The 14,096-nt window shown below is 40.4% G+C and overlaps 1 protein-coding gene across 1 annotated transcript in view; it reads left to right on the forward strand.

The window, feature by feature from the left end:
* Positions 1–14,096, forward strand: part of PYGB (glycogen phosphorylase B) — a 95,798-nt gene that overhangs the window by 10,908 nt on the left and 70,794 nt on the right. The window lies entirely within an intron of this gene.

A 14,096-nucleotide genomic window follows, 5' to 3' on the forward strand; every position in this document is an offset into this window, starting at 1 on the left:
CAATTATTTATATCTTTGTTTTTTGTTTTGTTCTTCCAAGGGACTAAAGTCTCTTCTTAATTTTCCTTTAGCATGTTTTGTGTTTTCAGTGAAACAAAAACATCCAATTTTAAACTCTTCAGGAGAGGGAGTAGAGTGTCTTAATTTCCTTAAACTCTATTCATCTCATTCATGGGAAGAAAAAGGGATTGGCTGCTTTTTTAAACAGTACTATAGTTAGATATCAGAGGTGCTTAATTTGTTTTCAAAAGATTTATCATTCTTCTGTTAGTATGGTTTTTATGTTGCTCTATTACTTAGCTTTTCACCTGTTTTTTTTGTGTAAGTGAACATATTGGTTGGAGAATCATTGTTTATAGTCATTTGTATTACTCTGCATTGGTGTGGAAATTTCACCCAGTTATACTCAATTCAATAAATATTTATTTAATTACTCTGTGTGGAGTATTACATGGCATTGGAGATACAAAAATGGAGAAAAGATAGCCCCTGCTTTCCAGGAACTTGCAATCTAGTCTGTTAAAGGGATGAAAATGTTAAGCCCCATTTTGAAAAGAAAAAAAAATAAATTGTGAACCACTGAAAATTCCTTGTAAAGCCAGAAGTATATCCTTATTTTTATATATATGAGGAAACTAAGATTCAGAGGGATTAGGTGAATCCTTGTCCTTAGACTTCCCATCCATTGTCCTTTCCACACCAAGCAAATGAGATCATTAGTGAGAGATGGGAAGGCTTGTTGAGGCTGGAGTAAATGTGTGCTTTCCAAGGAGGAGCAGTTATGGGGATGAGGGCTACGGGTATAGGAAGACTATATCAAATGACATTTTTAATTCTGATAGTCTGCTTTGTTAATTTGAGTACTTGGGGGGAAGGTAGGTACTCATAATATCATAGAATTGTACTACAGACGAGGGATTGTTATTTCATTGTAAGGTTAGTCATCTTAGTAGTAGACCTAGAAGTCTTCTGCCTCCTATTGCTGTGCTATTTGCTCTGTCACAGGACTCCTGTTAGTAGATCTGGCTTGTGCACCATTGCGTATATTCTCTTAGATTTGATGAGTTTGATTTGTAGGTAATCATTACATGAAGAGATATTTTGCTGTAGAATATTAAGGTCAAATAAATAGTTATCCATAAGAGAGCATCTGTTCCTTGTTTTTAGGATGCATTCTAGACACATATTTTTTTTCTACTTTCTTTTATCTTTAGTTGAGTTTTAAAATTACATTCACTATTTAAGAGACAATGTAGGTCCTACATTTGCCCTGAGATTCTGGAAAGTAGACCTGATTTTTTTTTTTAACAGTAAAACTCTAATAATTGGATTTAATTTTAAGTATTTGTTTTTCATAAGGCTGTATATTTCAACCTTGAATTGGGTTTCTTCTTCAAGGCTAACTGACGTGGAATTAGAGCCATAGAAGCTTTAGTTTTGTTCAGAAGTCCAGTAAGTGCACTCATCATACATATTACTAAAGTCCTTTAAGAAGAAGCAACTATTTGCTTCTAAATTATAGCAATTTTCATTTTCAGTATAATCTGAGTTTCTGAGGGAGGATATACACGGATCATAAATCTAGACCTGTAAAGACCATCTGATCTTCTCATTTTATAGGTGAGGAAACTAAGGCCTGAGAAAGTTAAGTGACTAGCTTTTAAGTCACACATGTAGGACTCATCAGAGATAGAGTTTAAACCCAGGACTTGTAACCCCAAAGACAATGCTTTTTCACTGTACCATGTTGTATCCCTCCAGATGGTCTTATTTGGGGATGACATTGTGCAGATTACATCAAACCTCAGAACACTGCTGAACTTTCAGGCTAATATCCAGAAGCTCTTGAAAGTGTTTGGTCTATCAACACAGGAAAAACCAAGTGGATGAAATATGCCTGTTGTCCAGACTGTGATATTTAGTGGGATGGATAATCTATAGGATGTGTGTGTATGTGTACATATCTGTATGTGTATCTTGTATTGACATTTGCAATGCACAATGAGTTGGGTCCAGAATTGAACTGGAGTGGAGGAGAACAAGCTGAATTACATTTGAGGAGATTGTAAAACTTTTATTGATCCCTAAACTTCTTCTTGAAACAATGGCCATCTTTATAATACTTAGTCACCTGGTGGTGTTATGTTTGGTTGAGAGTAATGGAGTATTATAGCTTCAATAGAGTTGAAATTGAGTATGAAGTTACTAGAGGACAGTTGAGAGGCCTATGGTGGATGTGAGCCTGCTACAATAGATTACAAATGAGGAATTACATCAGTGAAGTAGTATAAAGAATGTCATCAAAGAAATGTGTGAATGAAAGAGAAGATGGACTGATCATTAGGTGAGAGCAAGAGAGGTGGCACAGTGAATAGAGCACCAGACCTGGAGTCAAGAGGACCTGAGTTCAAATCCAGCCTAAGACACTTAACACTTACTAGCCGTGTGACCTTGGGCAAGTCACTTAAACCCAATTGCCCTACCATCCCCCCTCCAAAAAGCAAAAAAAAAAAAAGAAGAAGAGAGAAAGATAGGTATTAAATGTGTTTCTTTGGTGGCCTCAAAATTTCAGTCCAAAATGAGGAAGGATCTCAGTGCACTGGTTAGACCCTTGGTGATGAACTTACAGTTGAACATGGACAAAAGTCACATAGGATGGGCAGAAATGGATAGATTGTGATCTGCATTGTCATCTGTTAGATCACAGACCCATTTGAGTACTCTGAGCTGTGTAGTCTCAAATTGAAATGTATGTGATAATTATATCTGCTTGATTTCTGAATAAAAGTATAACTTCCCTTATGCATAATAGTTTTTATGCCTTCCTGCCTTTATTGATTTAGGCTTTATTTCCAGTTGTATCGATTTCTTACATGATGATTTCTGTAGCACTTTCATTTTCCAAGTCTGCCATTTTACCTCTATCACTGTAAGGCAGACTGACTCCTATTTGAGTTTTTACTCATGGATCCTGGAAAGTAAGATGTTAAACATACCAAAGGCTTCGTGGAGGTGTGACTTGTGGTAAGCATTGTAGCATGAGAATCTGAGTACTTGTAATGATCATGACTTTCAGCGAAGTGTTATACCCAATGAATATTGAGATGTGTGGCCATTTAATATTGTCATCTTGTTCACCTGTCCCACTTTCATCCAGGTGTCCCTGTGCCAACTCCATCTATTACTGTTGAAACTGTGCTCATTAGGTTTCTGATGCTTTCAGTGGGAAGTGCTGTCAGAGTAAATCTGGACTTTTCCATTCCCTTTGAGGTTATGTAGAACTGTCATCGGTGACAAGTGCTACCAACTTGTGACAAGAGCTGAAAAGCAAAGGCACGCTTCCCAGAGGCAGTGTGGAAAGGACCGCTAGGCATGTTTAGTTATTTTTTGCTGCACTTGCAGGTTGCCCAAATTAGGGGTAACAGCTCTGCTAACACTTCACCTTCAAGTGTAAAGGACAATAATCAGAAAATGCTCCTATTTTGTCAGAGTATACCTCTGGGATTAAGGTGATTTGCCCTTTAAATTGGATGGCTTTTCTAGTCTTAGATCTTTGCCTTTTTCAACCTTACATATAAAAACAACAGCAACTCTCCTTCATCAGACCCACCCCACCAAACTTCTGATAGATATTAAACTCTTTTTGACTTTAGGCTTAGACATTATGTGTATTGTTAGGCATTTAGAGCTAGAAGGGACCTTTGAAGTCTTTTATGACCAAGCTTGTTATTTTACACATGAGGGAACTGGCCCAGAGAAGTTAAATCACTTGCCCAATGTTGCACTGACAAGTACCGTGTTTCCCCGATAATAAGACCTATCTCGAAAATAAGCCCTCCCCTTACTGTGTAAGATTCCTCTAAAATAAGCCCTCCCCCCGAAAATAAGCCCTATTGAGATTGCTACTGTAGTGAAGGTGATCCCCTGCCATCCCCCCCCCCCCGTGAAACACACGCCCGCGCTCCGAGCTGCATCCAATCAGAGCTGCAGCAGTGAGCGCGTCATCCTGTTATTCCCCAGTGATTTGCTTATTGAATAAAGGTACATTTTTTTGTTCACATTTACCTGTTTATTAAAATTGCTTTCAATGTTCATTAAAATAAGCCCTCCCCTGAAAATAAGCCCTCTGGTGTTTTTCTGTCCAAAAAATAATAAGACAGTGTCTTATTATCGGGGAAATACGGTAAGTGGCAGAGATAGGACTTGAACCCAGGACCTCCTGCTACAGAGTCAGTGCTTTTTCCACTGCGCCACACTGCTTTCTCTACTTGAATGTTGGCCAACTTGAAGGAGAATGAAGATAGGAAAAATAGCTTATTTGATTTGAGTTAGAACCAGTTTTTGTATCTCAATATGGTATATAAATGTTACAATCTTTGTAGTAAAAACAATTCTGGATTGAAATTTACTTTCCAATTCTGGTATTGTTTTCTTGGGTATGTAATGATATGAAGAATCATGGAGGACAGTGGAAGAAGTACTTTTTCCCCTCATTTTTTCTTTCCTTTTTTTTTTTTTGGAAGGGCAGTTGGGATTAAGTGACTTGCCCAAGGTCACACTGCTAGTTTTTGTGTTAAGTGTCAGAGGGCAGATTTGAACTTTCTGACTCCAGGCCCTATTCACTGCGCCACCTAGCTCCCCCCCCCCCCCCCCCATTTTTTTTCTTGAGAAATCACTCAGCAAGTATTTATTAAATCCTACTATGTGCTAAGGACTGTGCTAGACCTGGGGATATAAAAGTACAAGGATTGAAACAAATTCCTGCTTTCAATGAGTTTATTCTAATGTAGGAAGCAAGAAGTACATATGAAAATATTTGCAGCATAACTATAAAGTCAATAAAACCATATATATACAAAGTTCAGGGATGAGGAACCTGCAGCCTCAAGGCCACATGTGGCCCTCTAGGTCCTCTGGTGTGGCCCTCTAGGTCCTCCGGTGTGGCCCTCTAGATCCTCCAGTGTAGCCCTCTAGGTCCTCCGGTGTGGCCCTCTAGGTCCTCCAGTATGGCCCTTTGACTGAATCCAAACTTTACAGAATCAGTCCCCTTAATAAAATAATGTGTTCTGTAAAACTTGGACTCAATCAAAAGGTACACCCAAGGACTTGGAAGGCCACATGTGGCCTCAAGGGGGGCAGGTTCCTCACCCCTGAGTAGGTAAATCTAAGGTAGTTTGGGAGGGAGGACGCTAGCAGGAGAATCGGGAAAGCCTTCATGAAGATGATAGTGCCTGAACTGCAACCTAAAGGAAGAGAGGAACTCTATTAGTCAGAGGTATGGAAGGAGTACATTCCAGGAATGGGAGATGGAGAACTGGGAGTAAGGAATACAGTGAAGAGCAATTTGTGGTCTTCAGAGGGGGACTAATGTCTGCTGAGATTGAGAAGACAGGTTGTGTAAGTCTCTGAAAGCTAAACAAGAGACTTTAAGTTTATTCTAGAGTAATAGGAAGTCAGTGGAGTTTATTGAATAGAATGGCAGTCAGATCTGTACTTAAGGAAAATTTCTTTGGCAGCAACCATTAGGGTGGACTGGAATGATGAGACAGTTGAGGCAGTGAGCCCAATTAGGATTCTGTTGGAATCATCTAGTTTAGGGGTAATGAATGAGGGCCTGAACTTAAGGTGGTAGCTATGTGAGCAGATAGAAGGAAAGAGAGAGTTCCAGGCATGGAGGACAACCAGTGAAAATTCCCAGAGCCTGGAGATGGTGTGTCTTACACAAAACATCAGCAAGGGGGCTAGTGTCATTTGATTATAGTCTGTGGCAGAGGAAGTAGTAGAAGAAGACTGGAAAGGTGGAAGGGGTCAAATCATGGAGGGCTTTAAAAGCCAAACAGCATTTTCTATTTAATCCTGGAGGTGACAGGAAGCCATTGAAATTTACTGAATGAAGGGTGGGGAGTGACATGGTCAGGCTTATGCATTAATTAGGAAGATTAATTTGACAACTGAATGGAAGATTGGCTGGAGTGGAGATTTTGAGGCAGGGAAACCGAACCAGTAGTCTGTTGCAGTAGTCCAAATGTGAGATGATGTGTACTTGTCCATGGTGGTGGCAGTATCAAAGGACAGAAGGCGGCATGTAAGAGATATTACAGAGATAAAAATGACAAGGGAATGGAAACTTATAGTAAAGATAATGAGTCCAGTTTTAGACATGTTAAGTTTAAAGTGTCTCTGGCACATCCAGTACAAGAAGCAGTTGGTGATATGGGACTGAAGCTTGGGGGAGAGACTAAAGGTGGATATATAGATTGAGAATAATATACATAGAGATCATAGTTTAACTAGAGGAGAGAAGAGATTACAAAAGAAATAGAGTGGGGGGGGGGCGGCCAGGTAGCACAGCAAGTAAGAGCACCAGCTCCAGTGTTGAGAAGACCTGGAGATCGAATCCTGGGCTCAGACACTTAGCACCAACCCAGAAACACCTGGCCGTGTAACCTTGAGCAAGTTACTTAACCCCAATTGCTTAGGGGCGGCCAGGTGGCTCAGGGAGTAAGAGCACCAGCTCCAGTGTCGGGATGACCTGGATCAAATTTGGGCTCAGATACTCAGCACCACACCCAGAAATAACTGGCCGTGTAACCTTGAGCAAGTTACTTAACCCCGATTGCTTTAAAAAAAAAAAGAAAGAAATAGAGTAGGAGAAGAAAAGACAGCTCAACATAGAGCTTTGGGAAGCACTTGCAGTTTAGGAGTATGATATGCATGATGAGCCAAAGGAAAAAAAAAACGTACTATGTAAATATACAGAGCATCCCTCCTATGTAAAAAGAAAAACAATTCATTACTTAGATACATGGTCCTCTCCCACAATGAGTACAGATCAAAACCTTATCCTGTGCTGATTTCTGTGCCCATACCCTTCCATAGAGGATCCATCAAAGGTGGTAGATATTTTCCTCCAGCTCTCATAGTACTTTTTGGATACCAGTATAGCACTTCACCCATCCATGCACACATTCATTCATTCATTCATTCATTTGCTAACTCTGCAAGCATTTAAGTACCTGCTTTGTCTCAGGTACTGTGTTATATGCTGGAATTACAAAGCTGAAAATAAAAGGTGCGTACATTCTTTCAAGGGGAAACAATATGTACATAGCATGTATCCATTCGTTATCCCTCACTCTTGTTACATGACTAGCTTACTTTTTTGCCCCTTTTATGCTACTAAATCTTTCATATAAGAATTGATATATATGTTACCGTAAAAATATAAACCATAGAAATAGCAGAAGAGAATAGACCTTTCTATGGAGGTGCCAGAGGAAATACAGTATACCCTTAGAGTCAGGAAGCCTGTGTTCTAGCTCTGCCTTTATGGAATTGTGACCTTGAGCAAGCCATTTATCTTCTGTAGTCTTTTGTCCTCATTTGTAAAATGAAGAGGTTAGACTCAGTGATCTCTAAGTTAGGACGTTTGGTGATATCATTTAATAAACATTTATTAAGTGCCTGCTGTGCCAGGCACTGTGCTAAGTACTGGGGATACAAAAAGAGTCAAAAAACAGTCCCTGCCCTCAAGAAGCTTAGAATCTAAAGGAGGAGACAACGTACAAATAAATATAAACAAAGCATACCATCTACAGGATAGATGGGAAATAATTAACAGAGAAAGGCACTAGAATTAAGAGGAGGTTAGGAAAGGCTTCTTGTGGAAAAAGGGATTTTAGGTGGATCTGAAAGGAATCCAGGGTGGTCAGTAGGGGGACAGCGAGAGAAAATGCCCCAAGCCAAGAGTTGAAGTGTCTTGTTTGTGGAACAGCCAGGAGGGATACCGTGTTTCCCCGATAATAAGACACTGTCTTATTATATTTTTTGGACAGAAAAACACCAGAGGGCTTATTTTCAGGGGAGGGCTTATTTTAATGAACATTGACAGCAATTTTAATAAACAGGTAAATGTGAACAAAAAAATGTACCTTTATTCAATAAGCAAATCACTGGGGAAGAACAGGATGACGCGCTCACTGCTGCAGCTCTGATTGGATGCAGCTCGGAGCGCGGTGTGCGTTTCGGGGGGGACGGTGCATACAGAGGGTAATAGCACAAGGGATCACCTTCACTACAGTAGCAATCTCAATAGGGCTTATTTTCGGGGGAGGGCTTATTTTAGAGGAATCTTACACAGTAAGGGGAGGGCTTATTTTCGGGATAGGTCTTATTATCAGGGAAACACGGTAGTATCACTGGTTCAAAGTAACATTGTTACTGTATGTGGTAGGGACTAAGGTGTGAGAAGATGGAAAGGTAGGAAGGGGCTAGGTTATGAAAGACTTTGAATGCTACACAGAGCATTTTATATTTGATCCTGGGAGCCAGTACAATTTATTGAGTAAGAAGGTAACATGTTTGGACTTGCACTCTAAGAAAGTCACTTTGGTAGCTGAATGGAGGATGGATTCTAGTGAGAAGAGACTTGTGTCAAGCAAACCCATCAGCAGGTCATTGCAATAGTCCAGGCACAAGGTGATTAGGGCTTGCACCAGGGTAGTGACAAGTGCCAGAAGAAAGAAGGGAACATATTCAAGAGATGTTGCAAAGGTAGAATCAACAGGCCTTGGCAACAGCTTGGATATGGGAGATGAGAGATAATGAGGAGTCCAGGATTGTGAGCCTCAGGAACTGGGAGAATGGTGTTGTTCTCTACAGTAGTAGGGAAAGTAGGAGCAGGGCAGAGTTTAAAAGGGAAAATAATAAGTTCAGTTAGTTTAACATGTCTACTGGCCATCCATTTCAAGATCTCTGAAAGGGGAAATCATTAGAGAGATTGAGGCAGGGTATATATGTAGATTGAGAATCATCAGCATAGAGATGGTAATTAAATCCATGGGAGCTAATGAGATCATTTCATGAATTAGTTCTGTCAAAGTGCATTGATAATGTATCCCAGAGTTTCTTTATTTTTAATTTGAAAGTTAGTCTTTTGAAAATGATTAATTAGCATATCACATAATCATCTCACATCTCACAGCAGCACATAATACTGTAGTTGCTTATCCAAAACAGTCCATTATAATATTGGTCTTGTGAAAAGGCCAAGGAGACAAGATGGAAAAACATTCCATTAAAGGACATTTCCAGTTCATCCCACTGAGTAGCTAAAAAAGGATTGGCATGCTTTCACAAGACAAGAGGCCTGTGTTCACCCTGGAGCTCTATTTTGCTTAACCTAAATGGTGTCTAGGCAGGTTTGAGCCACTTTGGAAATAGGCAGCCACCAGAAAAACGAACAGCACAAGTATGAGAGTGCTTACTTGGGCAAGCAGATTTTTTAAATAGCTAATACCTTGCTAAAATATACTATACTAATAATACATCCCTATTCCCAGTAATCTATCTTAAAATTTAATGCCATGGGTCACCAGGAGAACTTCCTATACCTTGCCCACACCCTCTCATCTTTCTTAGGAAATCATAACAACTTTACTCATTAGAAGTTTATGCTGGGATGGCTAGGTGGCTCAGTGAATAGAGCACTGGCCCTGGAGTCAGGAGGACCTGAGTTCAAATCCGGCCTCAGACACTTAACACTTACTAGCCATGTGACTTTGGGCAAGTCACTTAACCCCAATTGCCCTCCAAAAAGCAAAAAAAAGTTGTTTATGCTAGCCATGTAATTGCCCTCCAAAAAGCAAAAAAAAAAAAAGTTGTTTATGCTACATAACCTTCCTTAGCCAAGTTTTGGCAGTTTCTTGGCAGTTCTTATTGTACACTTATGAATTCCCTTTCTCATTTTCCAAACCTTTTCTTCTCATCTCAATCCCCCAACTATATCTCTTTCCTTTCCCTTCCCTACCTTCCCTAGAAATTGAACTAGTGAACTACTTCACTGAGGCATGTATGGGGTATTATACGTGCACACATATATATGGGGGCCAGGCTCCCCATGTGAACTTGAGATATTTTGAGGAATGTAGGAAGAGAATAAGGAAACTCATGTATATATACATATTTATATATATATATATATATATATATATACATAAAACACACATACACACAGATACGTGCACACAAGCTTCCTTAATCCCTTCTTACCTGCTTCAAAATACCTCAGTCCATTGCTCATTATTTCCTCTTCTGAATCAGAAGGGGGAAAAATAATCTACTTGATTGCATTTCTCAGGACATTGCTCCAGCATTTATACTATCTCTGATAAACAGACAATTTTTGCTTTATGCAAAAAAATATGCATTATGCAGATTTGACTATGTAAAAAATTCTGAAAGAAAATCTGCATTCTAAAAAAAAAATTCTCTTAGCTTTACAGTATTGTGCTCTTTCCTCAGCCTTCCCCAACACCCACCCCCCCAAGAAAATAAACCCTAAAAAATAAAGCAAAAGAATGGACATTCAGAGAGACAGCCACAGGAGTATTAGGTTGTTGGATGTGGCTTAATGGCTTGAGACCTCTCGTATAGAGAAGAGACCTTTGCCCTGTACCACCTATCCAACTATCTACCTGTGGGTCTGTCTTCTGCTCTCAGCTGCTGGGTTGTTTCCTATCCGTGTCTGTGTCTGGCTCCCACGTGTCTGCCCCTTGGGGTGTTCTTCCTTTTAGTTCTGGCCAGGCCTTTATATGGCTGGCCCTAAACCCTGAGAATTCCCCTCTCCTGCTGTTCTAGTTTCTTTGTCCCTAGCCCCTACATGTCCTTGAATTGTGTGCTGGCCTCCCTCCTTCCTCCCTTCTTCCTTTCCTTCCCTACAAGCAAAATTGCATTGCATAAAATCACTTTGCTGAACTGTCCATTTATATATAGCAAGAACTGTCTGTATCTTCTTCAGTCATCCTTTATCTTTAGCCCCTACTTATCTGCTAGTTTCCCTTGACCTTTCTTACTGCATCAGCTATGGGGCTATTATATATCTTTTATTTTCCCTTTTCCCACCAAACTTCTTGAAAAAATATTCTGTACCTATTGCCTCTACTTGTTATCACCTATTCTCTTCTACCCCTTGAAATCTAGCTTCTATCTTTACTGCTTCACTGAACTTCCTTTCTTAAGGGTCACTGATGACCTTCTGAATGCTAAGTACGATGGTCATTTCTCCATTTTCATCTTTCTTGACTTATCCGCAGCAGCCTGTCTCTCCTTTTCCAGTCTGTCTTATATATTTCAAGGGTATCACTCCTCAAAAGCCTTCAGTGATTCCCATGGTGAATCATAAAATCTTATTGACATTCCTGACAACAACCTACCTTTGTAGCCTTATCTCATGCTCCTCTTTTTCATGTACCCTAGAGTTGAAAATAAAAAGATGGAAGGTTTTTAGGGTTTGTGGTTAGTTCTCCATAAAAGCTTTTTGGAAAGAGAGGGACATGAATCACCCAAGTTGAGAAGGCATGGAATGGTTTGAGAGACAGTGTGTTGTAGTAAGGGTATTGGATTTGGTGTCAGGAGGATCTGGTTTCAAATTCTGACTCAGAAGTTTTTTAGTTCTATAATTTAGGTCAAATCACTTAACCTCTCAGGGCCTCTTTTATCTTCAAAATGGGAGTTAAAGGATTAGATTCATTAGCCCCTAAAGTTCCATCCAACTCTAAATCTATGATTCTGTGCTCCAACCAAATTCTTTTCCTTCTAGCTCTGTCTCTCCCCCTACCCCCATTTACTTCCTTTTGAAATTCTACCCTTCATTTAACACCTGCCTTCCAAAACATTCAGTGTTCACTCTCTACTCACGTGGTGCTGTCACTCTAATTCAGACCCTTATTACCTCCCTTTTGCCAAGCCTCAGCCTTGGATCACTCTCACTATTTAACATTTTCTCTCCTACACACATGTTGCAGAACACGAGGTGGATGAAGTCATGCGATTGTTTTGACTGGGTCCACTACAAATTTGTATTGTATAACCTCAATTGGGCCCTCACTGTTGCAAGGCAATCCTACTATACCTCCCTTGTCAATTTACTACACTCCTCTCTATAGCAGCTCTTCCAAACCTTTTCATTCTTCCTCAGACCTCTCAAATGCTGCCTTTTGTCCCACCTTACCTCATATTTTTTCCCTTTAACTCTTTATTAATTTTTAACATCATTTAAAAATTTTTTGAGTTTCAAATTCTTTTCATCCCTCCCATGCTTCCCCTACCCATTGAGAAAGCAAGCAATATGATATCTATTAGATGTGTGAAGTCATTTTGCCTGGTATCTTATTGAGGCAGATTTGTCATGAGCTCCCTCTTCTTCATCTTCTATCAGTCAGGTGCCTTCTGCCACTCTCCTCCTTCATCCCCGAATCACATGATGAAGTGACCTCTCTCCTTACTAATGCCAACTCTTCTACCTGCTCAGGTCATACAATTCCATCCTATCCTCTCTAACAGATGTCTTCCTCTGTTGTCCTTGCTCTGTGACTTATCTTTAATCTCTCCCTATCTGTTGACTGATTCCCTGCTGCCTAGATATCCCTAAGTCTCCCCTACCCTGAAAAGCCCCCCCTTGATCCTTCCATGGGGCAGTTTGGTAGCATAGTAGGTAGAGCACCAGCCCTGGAGTCAGGAGGACCTGAGTTCAAATCCAGCCTCAGACGATTGACCCTGCTTAACCCTTTTTACCTCAGTTCCTCATCTGTAAAATTAGCTAGAGAAGGAAACGACAAACCACTCCAGTATCACTGCCAAGAAAACCCCAAATGGGATTACCAATAGTCAGACACTACTGAATAACAATTTAACCTTCTGTCTGTCCCTGCTATTATTCTGACCTCTTCTGCCCACTGTAGTTAAACTCCTTGAAAAGGCCATCTACAATAGTGCTTCCATTTTTTCTCCTCTCACACTTTTCTTAACCTTTTATCCTTGGACTTAACCCTTTAAGGTCAGTTTCTGACTTTATCATTACACCAAGCTCTCTTCAAAGTTACCATTGATCTCTTAATATTCAAATCCAGGGGCCTTTTGTCAGTCCTCATTCTCCTGGCCCCTCTGCAGCCTTTGACACTATTGTTCACCCTCTCCTCCTTGATACTATCTTCTTCATGATTTTTCTGGGACACCATTCTCTCCTAGTTCACCTCCTGTATATCTACTTCTTACGGTCTTTTCCTGGATCCTCATCCAGATCATGTCCTTTAACTGAAAGTGTCTCTCAGTGTTCTGTCTTCTTTTTTCCCTTCTATGCTTGGTTGTGTCTTCTCTATTCTGGTGATTCTCAAATCTACTTATCCTGCCCCAGCCTCTCTGTTGACTTCCAATATCACATCTCCAACTGTCTTTCAAACATCTCAAACTGACATCCAGTAGATATCTTAAAACATGTTCAAACTGAACTCATTATCATTCCCCCTAACTCCCTCCCCCTAATACTTTCTCTATTACTGTTGAGGGCAACACCATCCTCCCAGCACCTCAGGTTCACAACCAAGGAGTCATCCTGGACTCCTCACCCCGCTCCCCATTCAAACTGTTGCCAACGCCTGTTGATTTCGCCTTTGCAGCATCTCTCAAATATACTTTCTTCTCTCCTCTAACATTGCCATCACTCTAGTGCTGGTCTTCTTCACCTCATGCCTGAACTATTTCAAATAGCCTGCTGATGAGTCTGCCCTGCCTCAAGTTTCTCTCTACTCCATTCAGCCACCAAAGGCATTTTCCTAAAGCCTGAAAATGTCAAATCCTCCCTTTACTCTACCCTCCTACCCCCACTCAGTAAATTCTGTTGGCTCTCTATCACCTCTAGGACCAAATACAGAATGCTCTATTTGACATTCAAAACCCTTCATAACTTAACTCCCTCCTAGCTTTCCAGTTTTCCTACACCTTACTCCCTGACACATATTCTTCAGTCTAATGATACTGGCCTCCTGGCTGTTCCACGAACAAGACCCTTCATCTCTCGGCTTTGGACATTTTCTCTGTCCCCCAAGCCTGGAATGCTTTTCCTCCTTATTTCTGCTTGCTTATTTCCCCGGCTTCCTTTAAGTCCCCACTAAAATCCTATCTTTACAGGAAGCTTTTCCAAATCACTTTACGTTCTAGTGTCTCATTTCCTACTTATCCTCTATATAGCTTGCTCTGTGGGTGTGTATGTATGTGTGTGTGTGTATACATGCGTGTGTATGTGCATGTGTGCCTATTGT

Source organism: Petaurus breviceps, unplaced genomic scaffold, assembly GCF_028583685.1.
Source record: "Petaurus breviceps papuanus isolate PSGF00001 unplaced genomic scaffold, PetGlider_PUasm1.0 90919, whole genome shotgun sequence".
NCBI classification, from domain to species: Eukaryota; Metazoa; Chordata; class Mammalia; order Diprotodontia; family Petauridae; genus Petaurus; species Petaurus breviceps.